This window comes from Trachypithecus francoisi, unplaced genomic scaffold (assembly GCF_009764315.1).
Source record: "Trachypithecus francoisi isolate TF-2019V2 unplaced genomic scaffold, Tfra_2.0 Lachesis_group1, whole genome shotgun sequence".
NCBI lineage: Eukaryota > Metazoa > Chordata > Mammalia > Primates > Cercopithecidae > Trachypithecus > Trachypithecus francoisi.
Window position 1 is genome coordinate 180291462 of NW_022681454.1, and position 16523 is coordinate 180307984.

General features: G+C 43.0%; 1 long non-coding RNA gene and 1 other non-coding gene across 2 annotated transcripts in view; one reads left to right on the forward strand and one right to left on the reverse strand.

The window, feature by feature from the left end:
* LOC117086229 overlaps nucleotides 1-4519 on the reverse strand; it is a 73031-nt gene extending 68512 nt beyond the window's left edge. The window contains exon 1 of the long non-coding RNA XR_004438250.1: nucleotides 4305-4519. This is a non-coding gene — a long non-coding RNA (uncharacterized LOC117086229). The remainder of the gene's footprint in view (nucleotides 1-4304) is intronic.
* Nucleotides 4520-4570: 51 nt separating this feature from the next.
* On the forward strand, nucleotides 4571-4679 carry LOC117086461. Its single transcript, XR_004438371.1, has one exon. It is a non-coding gene; the product is annotated as a U6 spliceosomal RNA (small nuclear RNA).
* The last annotated feature ends 11844 nt before the right edge of the window (nucleotides 4680-16523 follow it).

The window sequence follows — 16523 nt, forward strand, 5'->3', positions numbered from 1 at the left end:
ATCGTCAAAAATGGAAAAGAATGATGTGTGGGCAAAGGTGTGAAACTAGAAACTTGAATATAATGTTGAATAAAACTATCATTTTCAAATTCAAATACCACTTTACTTCAGCACATTTATCTTACATATACACTCGCAACTAGGAAAGGAATATGTACAAGTAAAGTCATTGTGTCATTTTTAGTAATTGTAAAAACCAGAAAAATGTCTAAATTTTTGTTTGTAGAGGATTAGTTTAAAATCATGGAATATCCATATAACGAAAAAGGTAGTTGTTCATTGGAAAATACAATAGCCATCTATATTGATAGTGAAAGATCTTCAAGATTACTCAAGTGACACAACAGATATTTAATAATACCTATGAATGCATACCCTCCTGTTAGGGAAACAGGAGCCTAGGAGAGTCAGGGTGCCACCACTTTAAAATCAACTCCGTCTTAAACCTAATGAGGCACATTCCTTGCCAGTTACCACCTGTATTTTCCTCTTCTCACACTGTTAATAAAGACGTACCCTAGACTGGGTAATTTGTAAAAGAAAGAGGTTTAATTGACTCCCAGTGCCGCAGGGATGGGGAGGCCTCAGGAAACGTAGAATCATGGCAGAAGGGGAAGCAAACACGTCCTTCTGCACATGGTGGCAGCAAGGAGAAGTACAGCAAGGAGAAGTGTGAAGTGGGGGAGAACCCCTTATAAAGCCATCAGATCTCGTGAGAACTCACTCATTATCACGAGAACAGCCTGGAGGTAACTGCCCCCATGATTCGATGACCTCCCACTGGGTCCCTCCCATGACACGTGGTGATTATGCGAACTACAGTTCAAGATGAGATTTGGGTGGGGACACATGGGTGAGACACAGCCAAACCATGTCACCACCCATGGTCATAGGATGTTAATGGCTGAGAAAAATGCCTGCAAGGACAAACTCTTATGACAGCAAAATGTCCCAATGTCCCAATATCACATAGCAATACATGCTTTTAAAGAGAATTATAGTCACGCTATGGTGTGCTTGTGCACTAAAATGCCAAGGACAGCTTTCTTTAAACCAACAAGGAATAAATTTTGTCACACTGTCAGCCCACCGACATGCAGACATAATGTAGCTTAGCTTTTCCATAGATAATATCCCTATATAAGAGAAACTTAAGACAAAGATGAGGGGTTCCTCCTCTTGCTTTCTGAGGATGCCCTACTTTGTATCTGGGTAGGTTTCAGTAAACCCTCTCTTCTCACTGCACTCTGCCACTCACCTTGAATTCTTTCCTGCACAAGATCCAAGAACCCTTATTTGGGGCCTGGATTGGAACCCCTTTTCCTGGCAACACTCCTATTACACTTGAAATTTTAATCGTACGCCTGTATTTCTTCTTTTTTATATGTTAAAAATTTATATGTTTTCTATGAAAAAGAGTTGGAATTTTTGTTAAGTTTTAGCTTTTTATGGAGAAAATTATTAACTAGAAAATTAGACTATCAGAGAGACTTATAGTTTCACCTAGCTAAGATTTCCTTCTCAAACATGGGCCATTACTTTTACTGGAATTAAGAAATCATATAATTATATTGGAACTAGTGTTGAATAATTTTATTTTTGTTCACATAAAGAAACATGAATAAATATACAATAACTATAATTTAAATCTGAAACAAGCACTAAAATTATGTGCATAGCATTCATTTTGCTACTATGCTGCAAACAGAATATTTTCCTCTCATAGCACCTGCAATGAAGGTCTCAAAGGAGTCTTGCATGGAAGGGCATTGAAGGGGACATGAAATTTTAACTAATACCACAAGCTCACATGCTTCAAACCCAAACTTGCTTATAACCAACCAATGTCACTTCTTAGAGAACAATATTATAGGCTTTTAGTATTGTGATATAGTTTTCCCTTAAATTATGTTTTGTTATCTGAAATCCCAATTAATGGTTTTAGGGTTTTTTAAAATTTTTGTAAGACAGGGTCTCGAACTCCTGGGCTCAAGCGATCCTCCCACCTCAGCCTCCCAAAGTGGTGGGATTACAGGTGTGAGCCACCACACCTGGCTAACATTTGCTGTGGACACGTACGACTTGTTAGCATAATCATAAGAAGACCCTAAAAATACATATTTTAGCTGCTCCCAGAGTCTCTCTGTGTTTCTATAGGACAGTGGGAAACTGATGTAAATAATTAAGAAGCAAATTAATTATTTGTCAATTATGTACCCATCCTGTCTTCTAGCATGGAGACTTAAATGCAAAGCAGAGGCAGCCAGTTGCCAATTACTTTTACAAGCTTCATTCTTAAGTTGAATTAGGAAAGACTAAGATGTAACCAGATGTATGTGTTATCAAGTGATGAAAGTTATCTACTTTTTAAAATACTTTTTGATTTAGTCCTCCTAATTTTCCTATGATTGCAACTCCCAAAAAGAATCATAACGTAAAACCTACACCTAAGAAAATTCTGTTCTGATGCAGAGGAAATTCATCTACTTGCAAAAGCACAGTGCAGGATTGCAATTCAGATGTCAAGTTAACCTGATGAGTGATTGGAAAACACACACACACAAACACACACACACACACACACACACGCACGTTAGCTTTGTAAATTAAAAATCTGGAGCAAGCCACAGAACATGGTCCCTTTCAAAGGGGAGTGTCTTTGTTCTGCACAGCTGCTGTCCTGATGGTGTGGGCACCTCTAAGTGGTCTCACCATTGTGCTGGACCTGGTTGCTGTGACTAACAATGGGTGGCTCTACTGGTCTGAAATCTAATGAGCATGTTAGTCACCTGCATGCCTGCTCTTATTTAAAAGAGCCGGTTCACCTCCTTTTTTACATAGTCAATTTAGATCCTCTCAGAGAAATGCCAGAACGTTCAATAGACACATTATTCCTGAATTAAAACTAGCTGCAATTTCCAACTTTCACATGGTGGTGAGTGCCAAAGGTAACAATGAATTTGTCATTCAGCCACAAGGGATTGATGCAGCTAATTAAGGCTACACTCTGCCCATAAGATTCTGCTCAGGTTTTTCACTCCATTGTGACAGGGGGAGATCACCGGAAGGGATGATTTCTTCCACTTATATCACATAGAACCCTTGCAAAGGGGTTTTCACACCACAAATACTTGTGATGGATTTTATTATGTTCCAGACAGTGCTTGACAACCTCTACAACGATTAACTCAGCTAATCCTCCGACAACACTTACTGATGAGTTCTATTACTCCGATCACTTACACATGAAGAAAGCTGGATGCTAAGTCACTTGTCCAAGGTCACACAGCTAGTGAATAGCACAGCCGGGATGTGAACACAAGCACTATGGCTTCAGAATCCAGGTTCGCCCTGACTTTACTACACCACTCCTGTGCTCGAGATAAAGCTGGGTTTCCAATCTCTGCATTGTTGACATTTAGGGACAAGTAATTATTTGTTGTTGGAGGCTATTCTATACATTGTAGTGTCCCTGACCTGTACCCACTAGGTCCCTGGAGCAATCCTCCCTCCCCTGAGCTGTGAAAACCAAAAATGTCTTCGGATACTGCCAAATATCTCTTTGGGGACAAAACCATCTCATTGAGATATCATTCTCTGTGTCTACCATAGAAATAGAATGACTAAAAAGAAGAAATAATAGAAAAACGTGGGATTACTAAAAACAGTCGTAGTATGTTCGTCTCTGTACATTTTGAGATAGAATTATTAGGAAATATCTCAAAACAGTAACAGTCCTTTTTTTTGAGACGGAGTCTCTCTCTCTGTTGCCTAGACTGGAGAGCAATGGTGCCATCTCGGCTCACTGAAACATCTGCCTCCTGGGTTCAAGCGATTCTCGTGCCTCAGCCTCCCGAGTCGCTGGTATATTACAGGCGCCCACCACCACGCCCGGCTAACTTTTTGTATTTTTTAGTAGAGATGGGGTTTTGCCAAGTTGACCAGGCTGGTCTTGAACTCCTGACCTCAGGTGATCCACCTGCCTCGGCCTCTCAAAGTGCTGGGATTACAGGCGTGAGCCACCGCGCCCGGCCTCGAAATAGTCCTTCTTTTGGCTTTTATGTTATCTCTCCTTCCTAGCGTTTTTCTAATTTTTTTTTTTTTGGCTCAGGCAGCTAGGAAGTACAGAGTTCTATTTTCACCTGAAGCCACAAGTATTTGAGAAATTCGTAGGTGCTCAATATTGTTAGATACCGCATATGCACAGAAATATAGGAAGTTACACGGATTTCAGCCTAGTTGAAGAAAAGCATCGACAGGGAAATTAGAATCAGTCAAGCAGCCAGAACAGACGTAAATGTTACCTTATGCGGCCTGTGGGAATGAAGCACAACACGACCGGTGGGGGCGGTAGTGAGCAGGGCCGGCTCTGCTGAGAAGGTCGGTGAGCCGAGTCCGGAGAGGAAAAGGCGAAGGTGAAGTGACATCCGGCCAGCCCGCCATGTTGAGAAGGTAACGCAGTGAAGGCTCCGCCCAGCGGGGGGATGGATGACGCACGTTGGAAGGAACGCGACCCACAATGGGAAGCAGGCAACGAGGAGCATTGAAGGCTGGAGAACAAGAACAGAAAGCGCCCTCGCTTCGGCAGCACGTGTCCTGAAATCGGAACGGTACAGGGAAGATTAGCAGGGCCCCTGCGCAAGGATGGCAAGCAAATTCCTGAAGTGTTCTGAATAAATAAATGAATGAGTAAGAACAGGAAGTGGTTCTGCGCGTTTCAGGAATAATGACGAGCTGCCGTGAACGAGGACTATGCAGGAGCTCATGGTGAGTTACGGAAGTTGTTACTAATCTGCTTTATGGTGAGAAGGCAGAGAGATCGAGGTGTTGGCAGTGAAATGGAAAGTAAGGGGTGATTAAGGGAAAAGGTTTGAAGTTGAAGAATTGACAGGGAAAATAATAACAAATGTGGTAGGCTGCTTCTCAGTGAGCTCCCAGTCACCCCTTTCTCCTGGGAGCCACCCTCCTGTGGGAGCTTCTCCCCCAGTGTGGGCTAGACCTAGTCAATCATTTCTAATGAACAGAATATGGCAGAGTAAGGGGTCACTCTTACAAAAGAATGTGACTTCCATCTTGGGTGTTAGTAACTTCTGGGGGGACCCACATGACAATGAAATGATGTCCCTGGACCAGCCAGAGAGGACCAGAGAACTGTCAGAACTCGGCATAGTCCCAGGCCCTGGCGCATGTTAGATGGTCCCTAGTGATGAGGTGGGTATAATTAATAATGGAGACGAATACTCAGGGTCCTTAAACATATGCGCAAAGCAAATACACTTTATCCTCTACGCAATTCTATATTAATTAGCACTCTTCGTTTATAAGCTTACTAACTACGTCTTGATGAGTGATTCTGCTATTCAAACTTTCAAGCCCATTGCCAGAAACCAAAGCTATCGGTCAGTGTGTTAGTGGTCTCCAGGGAAACAGGAGCAATGGGATACACGTGGTGGATAATTTCACGTTAGCTTGGCTGGACCAGGATGCTCAGATATTTGGTGAAATGTTATTCTGTATATTCCTGTGAGGGTATTTTTGGATGAGACTGACATTTCAATGGATGAACACTGAGTAAAGCAGACTTCCCTCCGTAATGTGGGGCGGGGGAGGGCTCACCCGAGCAGCTGAAGGCCTGAATGAAACAAAGGCTGATACCGCCCAAACAAGACATGCTTCTGTAGCAGACGGCTGCCGGCTTTAACTGCACCAGTGCCTCTTTCTTGGTCTCCAGCCTGCTGGTCCATTCTGCAGATGCTGGACTTGCTAGCCTCCACAATCTTGTGAGCAAACTCCTCAAAATAAATCTCTCTCTCCCCCCACCTCCCCCTCCACATTGTATTGGTTCTGTTTTTCTGGAGAGAGCCTTACACAATGTGGATGTGTGTGTGCAGGTGCACATGCACATGTAGAGTTTTTTTTTTATTTTTGAATGCCTTTTTTTTTTTTTTAGAGATGGGGGTCTCACTATGTTGCCCAGACTGGTCTCTGATGGGCTCAAGCAATCCTCCCGCTATGGTTTCCCAAAGTGCTGAGATTACACACATAAGCCACTGTGCCCAGCCTAAAGAGATATATTTTAAGGGAAGATCTGATTCTGCAGTTCAAGTGGCCTTCAAATTCTGAAGGCCACCTGCTGACAGGCTCCCCTTTTCTCAGAGGGTGTTCCATTTTCTGTTAAGACTTTCTTCCACTGACTGGATGAAGGCTGCCCACACAGTGGAGGGGACTTGGCTTCCTCAAAGCCTACTGATTTAAATGTTAGTCTCATTTTTAAAATATTCTCACAGAAACATCTGGAATAATGTCTGACCAAATATCTGGGTACAGTGATCCGGCCAAGTTGAGACATAAAATTAACCACCATGGCCTATACTTTTATCTTTTTGGCTGCAATTCTGTCAAAGACTTCTGCTCTTCATAACATCTCACTCACTAGCTCCATGAAGCCATATGATACAAACCTTGCCTGTGTAGCCTTCAGTTTTTTTCCAAAAGAAGTCTATTAAACGCTAATCAAGTATCTTCTCCTCCAAGCTCAGTAGCTTAGGCCTTCAACAGCTGTTGCCCATTCTTATCCATCTCCCTGAGCTACCCTGGCATTCTTATCAGGACACTGGAGGAATCTGTCTATGTGCCTCTAAAGATTCAGCACCCAAACATGATAGAAATCACTGTGTTCACACCGTGTCTATCTATCTGCCCATCCCTTTAAATGATTCCAATAAAGCAGATTAGAAGCAGTAATAGGATTCAGCTGCTTTCTTTATAACGTTGATGGTTCCGGTTTAAGGACCCTCAATGGTATAGAGAAGGCAGCTGAGTCCTATTACTCAGCTGCTGAGTATAAAGAAGGGAAACTAGTTTGAGGATGCTAGACATCCAGCTAACATCCTCAAGCCATTTCCCTTTAACTTTTAACCAAAATGCCAAGCAAATCGGGGGGGGCAAGGTTAACATTAACAACATAAGACAGACCACCTAATGTCAGACCGTGCATGGTGTTGGCGATAATAATAACAAAGATGAAGGTTGACTGAGAAAAATCTTGGCCAGAATTCAGCACATCCTACCTAAGGATACGCCATCAGAAACGACTTGGAAAAGCTGAAAGTGTTTGTTTTCTGAAACTGAAGTACCTGTAGCAACTGGTCCAAGGTTCTAGAGAATAGAATTAATATAAAGAATCAAACTTATGCTATTTTAGAAGGTTTCTTTAAGAACTCCATAGTGTGGCCGGGCGCAGCGGCTCACTCCTGTAATCCCAGCATTTTGGGAAGCTGAGGTGGGAGGATCACGGGGTCAGGAGTTCGCAACCAGCTTGGCCAATATGGTGAAACCCCGTCTCTACTAAAAGTACAAAAATTAGCCAGGCATGGTGGCGTGTGCCTGTAGTCCCAGCTACTTGGGAGGCTGAGGCAAGAGAATTGCTTGAACCCGGGAGGCGGAGGTTGCAGTGAGCCGAGATTGCACCACTGCACTCTAGCCTGGGAGACAGAGGGAGACTCCCCATCCCCCCAAAAAGGAACCCCATAGTCCATTTATATGTATCCAGGACCCTACCCAGAAATGAGAGGAGGAGGTGCCTGCCCACTGGGAGTGTCAGCAAGAGGGCTTTTCTTCATTCTACTCTCAAAGACCCTCACATCTAACCTTCTCCCCCTGACATCCAGGCCTTTTCATCTGAGGTCAAAGTGCTACTGCCATGCAGCTTAGGCCTGCATGCAATAATGACTTGCTTATACATTTTTGGAAATGTGCACATAGGTCTAATTAATGATTTTCCTGTGGACAGGTGATAGACCTGTGCAGATTCTTTGGGTCATTTTTGTTTGGTCCATGGTTCATTCTGCAACATTCTAAACTCTTGCCAAGTTGCAGTGAGCAGGTTCTGTATTTGCCTTCTATCTTCTAATCATCTTTCAGTGCTGTCTGTCTCTTGTAGGATAGAACAGGATAACTTCCCTTAGCCACAGCTGAAGCACCCTCTACATTTATGCGTAAATCAGCTAATATTAGCCAGGTGCGATGCTGTGCACCAGTAGTCCTAGCTATTCGAAAGGCTGAGGCAGGAGGATTGTTTCAGCCCAGGAGGCCAAGTCTGCGATGAGCTATGATTATGCACTGCATTCTAACCTGTGCAACAGAATGAGACCCCATCTCTTAAAAATCGTCAGCTGTATGTCTGTGTCCCCTTCCTCAGTCCCTGTCCCTATTACTGTCCTTTCCACACCAATTCTATTCCTGTCTTCCCTCCATCAGCCTCACATTTTTAGAGCTGGCACAGCCCAAATAGAGTTCTCTCTCTCTGCTGTATTGCTATGGGAAAATGACAGAGGGTGGTTTCTTTCTCCCATTTCCAGTCCCATCTTTTCAGCACCTAGACAGCACCTACAAATCCTAGGATGAAAAGTGGAGAGTCACCTACATGGAATCTATGGAAAAGCTAGTATTTCAGAAAAAAATAAATAGGGGATCATCTGGGAATCTCTACAAAAGAACATATCTCTGACAGTTATCTCTGTCAAGATACAGAAGAATATATCAAAAATTTCTTGGTATCCTAAAGATATTTTATTCTCTTCTAATGTATTGGTTATCCATTGCTGCATAACAAATTGCTCCCAGCTTCATGGCATAAAGCATCACCCATCTACTGCCTTGCACTTTGCAAGCATCAGGAATCAGGCTTAGCTGAGTCTTCTGCTTCAGCTCTCACAAGACAGCAATCATGATGTCAGCTAGCGGCATTTTCACTTGAGGCTCAAATGGGGAAACATTTGCTCCCACACTCAGGTTGCTAGTGGCATTCCTTTTCCTGTGGTTGCAGAACGGAGGTCCCTACCTGAGGCCCCTTTCAGCTCTTAGTGGCTGTCTGTGGCTCCTGAGGATGGCTACAGTTCCTAGATGCTGCCCACAGCTGTTCACCACATGGGGCACCTACTTCATTAAGACAGCAAGAAGAGTTTCTAGAACACGTCAGCTAGCCAGCCAGAGTCTTCTAGAACATAGCATATCATGGAGCAAAACCCCAGCCCCTTCGCCAAACTCTGTTGGCTATACAGAAGACAAAGGTCGCACCCACACTCAAGGAGAGGGGATCATACAAGAATGTGAATACCGGAGGTTGTGGATTGGGGCTCCACCCTAGAGCAGGCCATTACCATTAAAGAAGAGGAGAAAAATCGTAAGGAGAGAAGCAACGTAAATGAAAACTTGGCAACATTAGATTTAAAAAGTAATTATGCTGCAAAAAATCAAATCAGTCATGTGAAAAATAAAGTTTCCCAAGAATGCATATGAAATGACTGAAAAGAAGAAAACAAGTGAGAAAATGACAGATGATGTACAGAAAAGAGAGCCAACGTTTGGAAAAAAACTGGTGTTCCTTCAGAAAGCCGAGAACAAATGCAACAGAAGCAATAAGCAAAAATGATATGTATAATGTGTATGAAATTATATATGGATGTAAATTGAGATATCTAGATATTAGAAGAACACTTTCCATATATGAAGCTACACCTCTATTTCCAAGTTAAAATGGCGCACCATATGCAAAGGAAAAATTGTGTTAAGGTAGGCATCCATCCTGGAAAAGAGTCTGAATGATAATGATAAGGATTGCACCCTGAGAAAGTAAGGCAGAAAACAAGCAGTTTCCTTTAGAGGATTAAGCTGGCCTCATATTCCTCCTCCTGTAGCAATAAATGCCAAGGCACAGAGAATATTTTCTATAGACTTTTAGAGAGGAAAAGACTGATAAGCCATGAATTTCATAACTAACTGTCTTCTGTGTAAATGTTGGAGACAAAGTTAAACAAGAATGATGAAACAACGCTTACGTCTCCCATAAAAACTGTCTTGAGAACCAAACTGAACAATGAACAGCAGGAAACACATGAAAGAAGAATGGCAAGCTGTGGAATGAAAGAACAGTCACTGAGCACTCAACCCAGGAAAATGTATACACTAATATATAATTAACATAACTAGTTCTAAAATAAAAGGTAAATATTAAATCTTTAAAGAAGGTACACAATGTTAAACATAATTTGGACCTAAAACTACAGATTAAATTACAAAACCCAAAACGTCATATTCAAGTATTGACATATTACAAACCCATAATATTAGCCAGTTTGTGAGTAGCCCAAAACACAGTGGAATGGAATAGAAAACCATCAACAGATTCGTGTTTTCCATAAGACAAAGGAACTAAGCATTTATGTGGAGAAATCTAAGTAAACAGGTTACCAAAATTGTCTCAAGTATAGAAAACTTCAGTAGACCAAAGGCCTTGAAAATTTTAAAAATAACAGGTTAAAAATTAACCTCCAGGAAGAAATGAGCAAATTCTACCAAAATCCTCATGGGATAGACATTTTTGTTAAGATAAAATTCACATAACATAAAATTCACCTTGTTAACTATTTGAAAGTGTACAACTCAGTGTTTTCACATATATCCACAATGTTCTACAACCATCACCACCAATTTCAGAACATTTCCATCACCCCAGAAACAATTAAGCATTAAACAGTCACTCCCCATTCCCTGTCCCACTAATCTACTTTCTGTCTCTATGTGTTTGCCCATTCTGAACATGTCACAGAAATACAATCCTATGCAGCTGACCCTTGAACAACACCGGGTTAGGGAAGCCAGCCTTTTGCACAGTTGAAAATCTTCACATAACTTTGGACTCTCCGAAGACTTAACTACTATTAGCCTACTGCTGACTGGAAGCCTTGTGGATAACATAAACAGTTCATTAACATGTATTTGGAATGTTGTATGTATTAGATACTGTATTATACAATAAACTAGAGAAAAGAAAATATTATTAAGAAACTCTTCAGGAAGAGAAAATACATTTACCATTCATAAGTGAAAGTGAGTAGGCTGAGGAGGAGGAGGAAGAGGAGGGGCTGCTCTTGCTGTCTCAGGCGTGGCAGAGGCACGAGAGTGGAGGAGGTGGGAGGGGAGGCAGGAGAGGCGGCACACTCAGTGCAACTCGTATAGAAAAAAATCCACTTATTGGTGGACACGAACATTTCAAACCCTTGTTGTTCAAGGCTTAGCTGTAATATGTGATCTTTTGTGTCTGGCTTCTTTCACTGAACATATTTAGTGTCCATCAGTAAACTGGCATGATAAGGCCCAAGAACTATGGGCAGGCATTGATGTCCTCTGCTACACCCCTGGCATCACTTCAGTCCATTCACACACTCACCAGTATGTGAACCGCTCCAGTAACTTCATTTTGCCTCATCCTTAGTTCTTGAAAGTGATTTCTTGGAAGAAGGAAGGAAGGGAGGGAGGAAGGAAGGAAGGAAAGAAAGAAGGAAGGGAGGAAGGAAAGGAAGGAGGGAGAAAGGAGGGGACGGAGGAGGAAGGAGGAGAAAGGAAGGAAGGAGGGAGGGAGGGAAAGAAGAAAAGAGGGAGGGAAGGAAGGGAAGAGAGAAGGAGAGAGGGAAGGAAGGAAGGAAGGAAGAAGGGAAGGAGGGAGGGAGGGAAGGAGAGAAGGACGGAAAGAAGGAAGAAAGGAAGGAAGGGTGGGTGGGTGGGTAGGTTAATGGGACTAGCTATAGTCCCTACTGTGGTGATCAGTCTTGAAGCCAGAAGTGATACTCACCACTTCTGTCCTCTACCACTCATCCTAAATCCCCTCACCTTTGGTCAGCACAGGTGCTGATTTAGGTTGCTTACTTAGCAGAAAATCCCAGTATTCACCCCTGATTACCAGGTGCTTGTGAGACTAAGGTTGCTGCAGTTGCACATTTATGGTTATTAATGAACATTCAGCAATAACAGTTTCCCTGGTGAATATCCTAACTTCCAGATATACTCCTTCCAGCCCAGTTTCGTACCAGTGACTTTTTTTCCATGTGATAATCAGAGTCAATAAGATCCTACAAGTATAGTAAGTCATTTTGTTGCCTAATGGTCTACTGGTATGAGGAGCTCCAAATGACCAGAGAGCAGCCATAGCTGTAAGTTTGGTAGAACCTCTACCTGTGTCTGGGGCAAGCATCTCCCTCCTGGGCTGTGTGCAGCTGAGCCTGAAGTTTCAGCATGGGGAGCACCAATTTCCCGAGTGGGTCTCTGGATCTAACCATGAGAAGAAACATCCCTGCTGCCACTGCTGGTTCCTGTGCCTTGCCTGCTACCTACTGAACATCCAACCCCAAATCCTGACTATTGGTTCTACATACAGTCCTCACCTTGAAGGTCAGAGTCCTAACTCCACTGGATATCATTGCAAGCTTGTGTGTCAGTGGCACTTTTAAGAGGCTGTCCTAGTCTGCTAGGGCTGTCATAACAAAATACCACAGACTGGATGGCTTAAACAGTAGCAGTTAATTTTCTCACAGTATGGAGGCTGGAGTCTAACCTCAGGGTGTCAGCAGGGTTTGTTTCTTCTGACGCCTCTCTCCTTGGCTTGCAGGTGGCTGCCTTCTCCCTGTGTCCTCATACAGTCACCTTCCATCTAGGAGTGTTGTCTGTACCCTAATTGCCTCCTTATAAGAACACCAATCATTTGGGATTAGGGCCCACCCAAATGACCTCATTTTACCTTAATTACCTCTTTAAAGGCCCTATCTCCAAATATAGTCACATCTTGAGTTACTGGAGATTAGGACTTCAGCATATTACTCTTGGGAGGACACAGTTCAGCCATAGCAGAGGTCATTCCAACATTCTGTCTTGGCAGTAGGGTCTGGGTGATGTGACAATGTTATTCCCCCGTCACACATCCTTGGGCATAAGGAGAAGTCCTTGATGCAAAGAGATCTCACTCAGTGTCCCATGATGATAACTCTGGCACTCGATGAAAACTGGGTAGTGCTGGCCAAGGCACCACAGTAGGGAAGGCATATCTGGAATATGTGTCAGTACCCCCTCCAGGTTGAAAGTGTGCAATGTAATCACCTCGACGTGGAATGGTGGTTTGGTCTCTTTGGAGCTGGTACACAGTGAGGATTCAGTATCCATCTCTGCCACTTATGAGGCAAGCATTCCGCAGTGGCAGTCGCTAGATCAGCCTTGGGGGCAGGGAGCCCCTGCTGTAAGGCCCACACAGAGACCCTCTTCCCACCACTATAGACACTCATGCCATACGTCCCTTGTGCAACCACTAGGGGCAGCTGGAGGAGAAGCAGGATGCCTCCTCTGAACAAGTCATCCAATCCACCAGATGGTTTGGGGCTTCCTTGCTTTCTGTGTTCCGACTCTCATGGATCCATCCATATGTCTCCTTCCTGGACATCCTTGCCTTTTTTTCCAATTTTAATTCTTCCAGGGCCTTAACTAACCAGCTAAACTATTTGACATTGCCCAATACCATGTTTATCCTTGTTTCAGGCCCCTTTTCCTTTCCCGTGACGTTGGTGATCAGGTGCACTGTTTGCATTCTGCTTACCAGGGTGCTTCTCTTCACCGTTGCCCTTCAGTGTGGCCTGCGTGGGGCTGTGACGCAGCAGTAATCTGCTCCTGCCAGCTTCCTTCTCCCAAACATCCATGAACCAGGCCCGAGTTTTCACCTCCTTGATCACACAACATGAGTGAAAGACACAAGACACTAAAGGGTGTCTTGGCGCCACTTAAATCCAGCCAATAACAGGTGAAACCAAACCCTGCCACTGGAAGTAACGAGACTGATTACACGTGCGGGAAATGGTAGGGGTGACTGCAGAGAAGCACGAAGGCTTCCGGGTGTTAAGGAATGTTCTGTTTCTTGATGTGCATGCCAGTTACACAGGGCGGGTCACGTTGGGAAAGTCACCAAACACTACTTATGAGTGGTACATGTTCCTATATGATTGTTAAACTTCAATAAATTTGACAAAACCAAGCAAACAAAAGCAACCACAGAGTTCAGTCAACTTACTGGATACAAAATTAACATACAGAGATCAATTTTAATTTCCTGATGAGGTACAACAGTAAAAAAAATTAAATGTTAAATAGACAAACTCAAGAGCAGTAAAAACAAAAGCATGTAATTAGAAATAATCTAATAAAAGATATGGTACCTCTAAGGGAGGAAATTATATGTTATTGAGTGACATTAAAGGAATGTTAATGAATCAAGAGACATGCTTTCTTCATGGACTTAGGGACTCAATATTGCAAAGATGTAAATTCTGTACAGATTCAATTAAAATGTAATTAAAATTGTAACAGTTTTTTGAGGGGGGAGGGGACTTGACAAGTTTATTCTATGCAAAGAACTGAGATTTACCAAGACACTCTTGAAGGCAGAGAAAATATCTCTTGCAGCCATCAAGTCTTATTAACTACAATAATTAAGATAGAGTGGAATTAGCACAAGACTAGAACAGAATTGAAATCCCAGTCACAGCCTCACACTTGACATCAGAACATCTGATCTGTGATAAGGTGGTGCTGGAAAAAGGAGGAAGGACCGTCCTGTGAATAATTGGCACTATGATGATTAGGTATCCATACCGAAAAAGAAGGTGGGTCCTTACTTTATATAAAAAACAACCTCAGGAGGATCATATACATAAATGCAACAGCCGAATAATAAAGCTGTTAAATGAAAATAATTTAGGAAATTATAGTCTCATTGTAGGGAATTTTTTTTTTCTTTAACAAGGTACCAAAGTCACTAACCATAAAGAAAAAAATTAATACGTTGGATGATATTAAATTGAGAACATCTGTTCACAGCATAAAGAGAGTACAAAGATAAGGAACAGGCCAGTCACAGTAGGTCATATCTATAATCCCAGCCCTTTGGGAGGCCAAGGCAGGAGGATTGCTTGCACCCAAGAGTTAGAGACCAGCCTGGGCAAGATGGCAAGACCCCATCTCTTAAAAAATAAAAATAACATAAATAAAATAAAGATAAGGCACAAAATAGAGAAGCTATTTGCAACAAATGCAACTGACAAATGACTCATGTAGAAACAACTCCAACAAATTAATAAGAAAAAGCAAATAACCAATTAGAAAAATGGGACAAACCCTTGGGTAGGCATTTCACAAATGAGGAAATCCCAATTACCAGTAAATATTTGAAAAGTGTATTGTTAATTGGACTAGATGAGCAAGAAGTGGCAAGTACATTGGATGATTTGATTGTACACATGCATGCCAGAGTACCATGTCAGTGAATATTTCAGCGGTCCAGCAGCCTGAGACACATGGGGCCCTCTGCGCCACAGAGGACCCGTTTATATCTTGCAACTCTCACCTCTAAGAAGGAAACACAATTCCTGGCAGATCTCTACAGATTCTGGAAGCAGCTTACCTTGTACTAATGCTACTCTAACTCATACACTGGTTGATTAAAAACCAACCAACCAATCAACCTGCCACCTTTGTGTGCTTTCTAGAGCAGAAATGGGGTGGGTGGCAACTCCAGACTTTAGTACAAGTGGTTCTGCCTCCAGGGCCATACACCCCTGCAGACACCACTATGGCAATATCTCCGGTGTGATGGAAAGTATGTAGAGTTTATGGCAAGTCCCAGTAGGAGAATCACATATTGACCCCGAGGGTTTAGGGCACATCCATGCTGTCTGCAGTGTAGAACTATATGCTTTCTTCAAAAGAACTAACATGTTAGTGGCCCCTGGTAAATACGAAGAGCAGGCCATGAGACAATGACGGTGCTCCCAGAATTGCTCATAGAAGCTGGCTTCTGCCAGATTCACTGAGTCATAGGTCAGGTGGGCCTAGGAGCATTCCACCACGACATGGAAGTGATACCTGTAGGATCAGGCATCAGCAGGTCACAGGGCACGGGGAAACTCTCAGAGCAGATAGCCCAGAGCTCTGTGTTATTCGTGATGGTTGCAATCAAGGTGCCACCCTTTCAGCTCATACCTGTGGCTGCTTGAGGCCACCAGCTCATGGAGGAGAACAAAGACTGAGCTTGGTTCATATATGATTGGCTTGATATGTGGGTGCAAGCAGAAAATGGATTGCAGCTGCACTGCAGCCCCCCGTCACAGGTGGTCCTGAACAGTAACTGATCCAGGCTGTCAGTATTAGGAGATTTATTGAAGGAAATGACAGACAGAAGTGTAATCTTGGGTGGCCACAAGACAGGTAGATCTTCACACCACAACCTCCCAGATCCAGGGCTTATATCTTGGGGAAAACTGTATGTGTCATAGAAGGAATATGTAGGTGGCTAGGGTATCGTGGCACTTACACGAAAAGGTATTCCTGCCTAAAGGGTAACACATCGACTAGACATTCTGGAGGTATTCCCAGATTCAGGGTTAGTCACATGGATTAGCATTTGAAAAAAAGTCACTCTTGTCCCTGCTGTAGCAATAAAGAGAAATCTTCCCAATATGAGTCATGCACTTTGTGTGGATAGAGAAGGGACGGGAATTTGGAAAATATGTAGGCTCGTGGGCTATCTGTATGGCAAACGGTTCGGTTGGTTGATTGGGCTGGAAGAAAATAAGCTGCAGATTGAGAATAAGGAGATCTGGGAAAGAGACAAATGGATGGCCCTCAGAGTGGGCGCAAAGTGTGCAGAT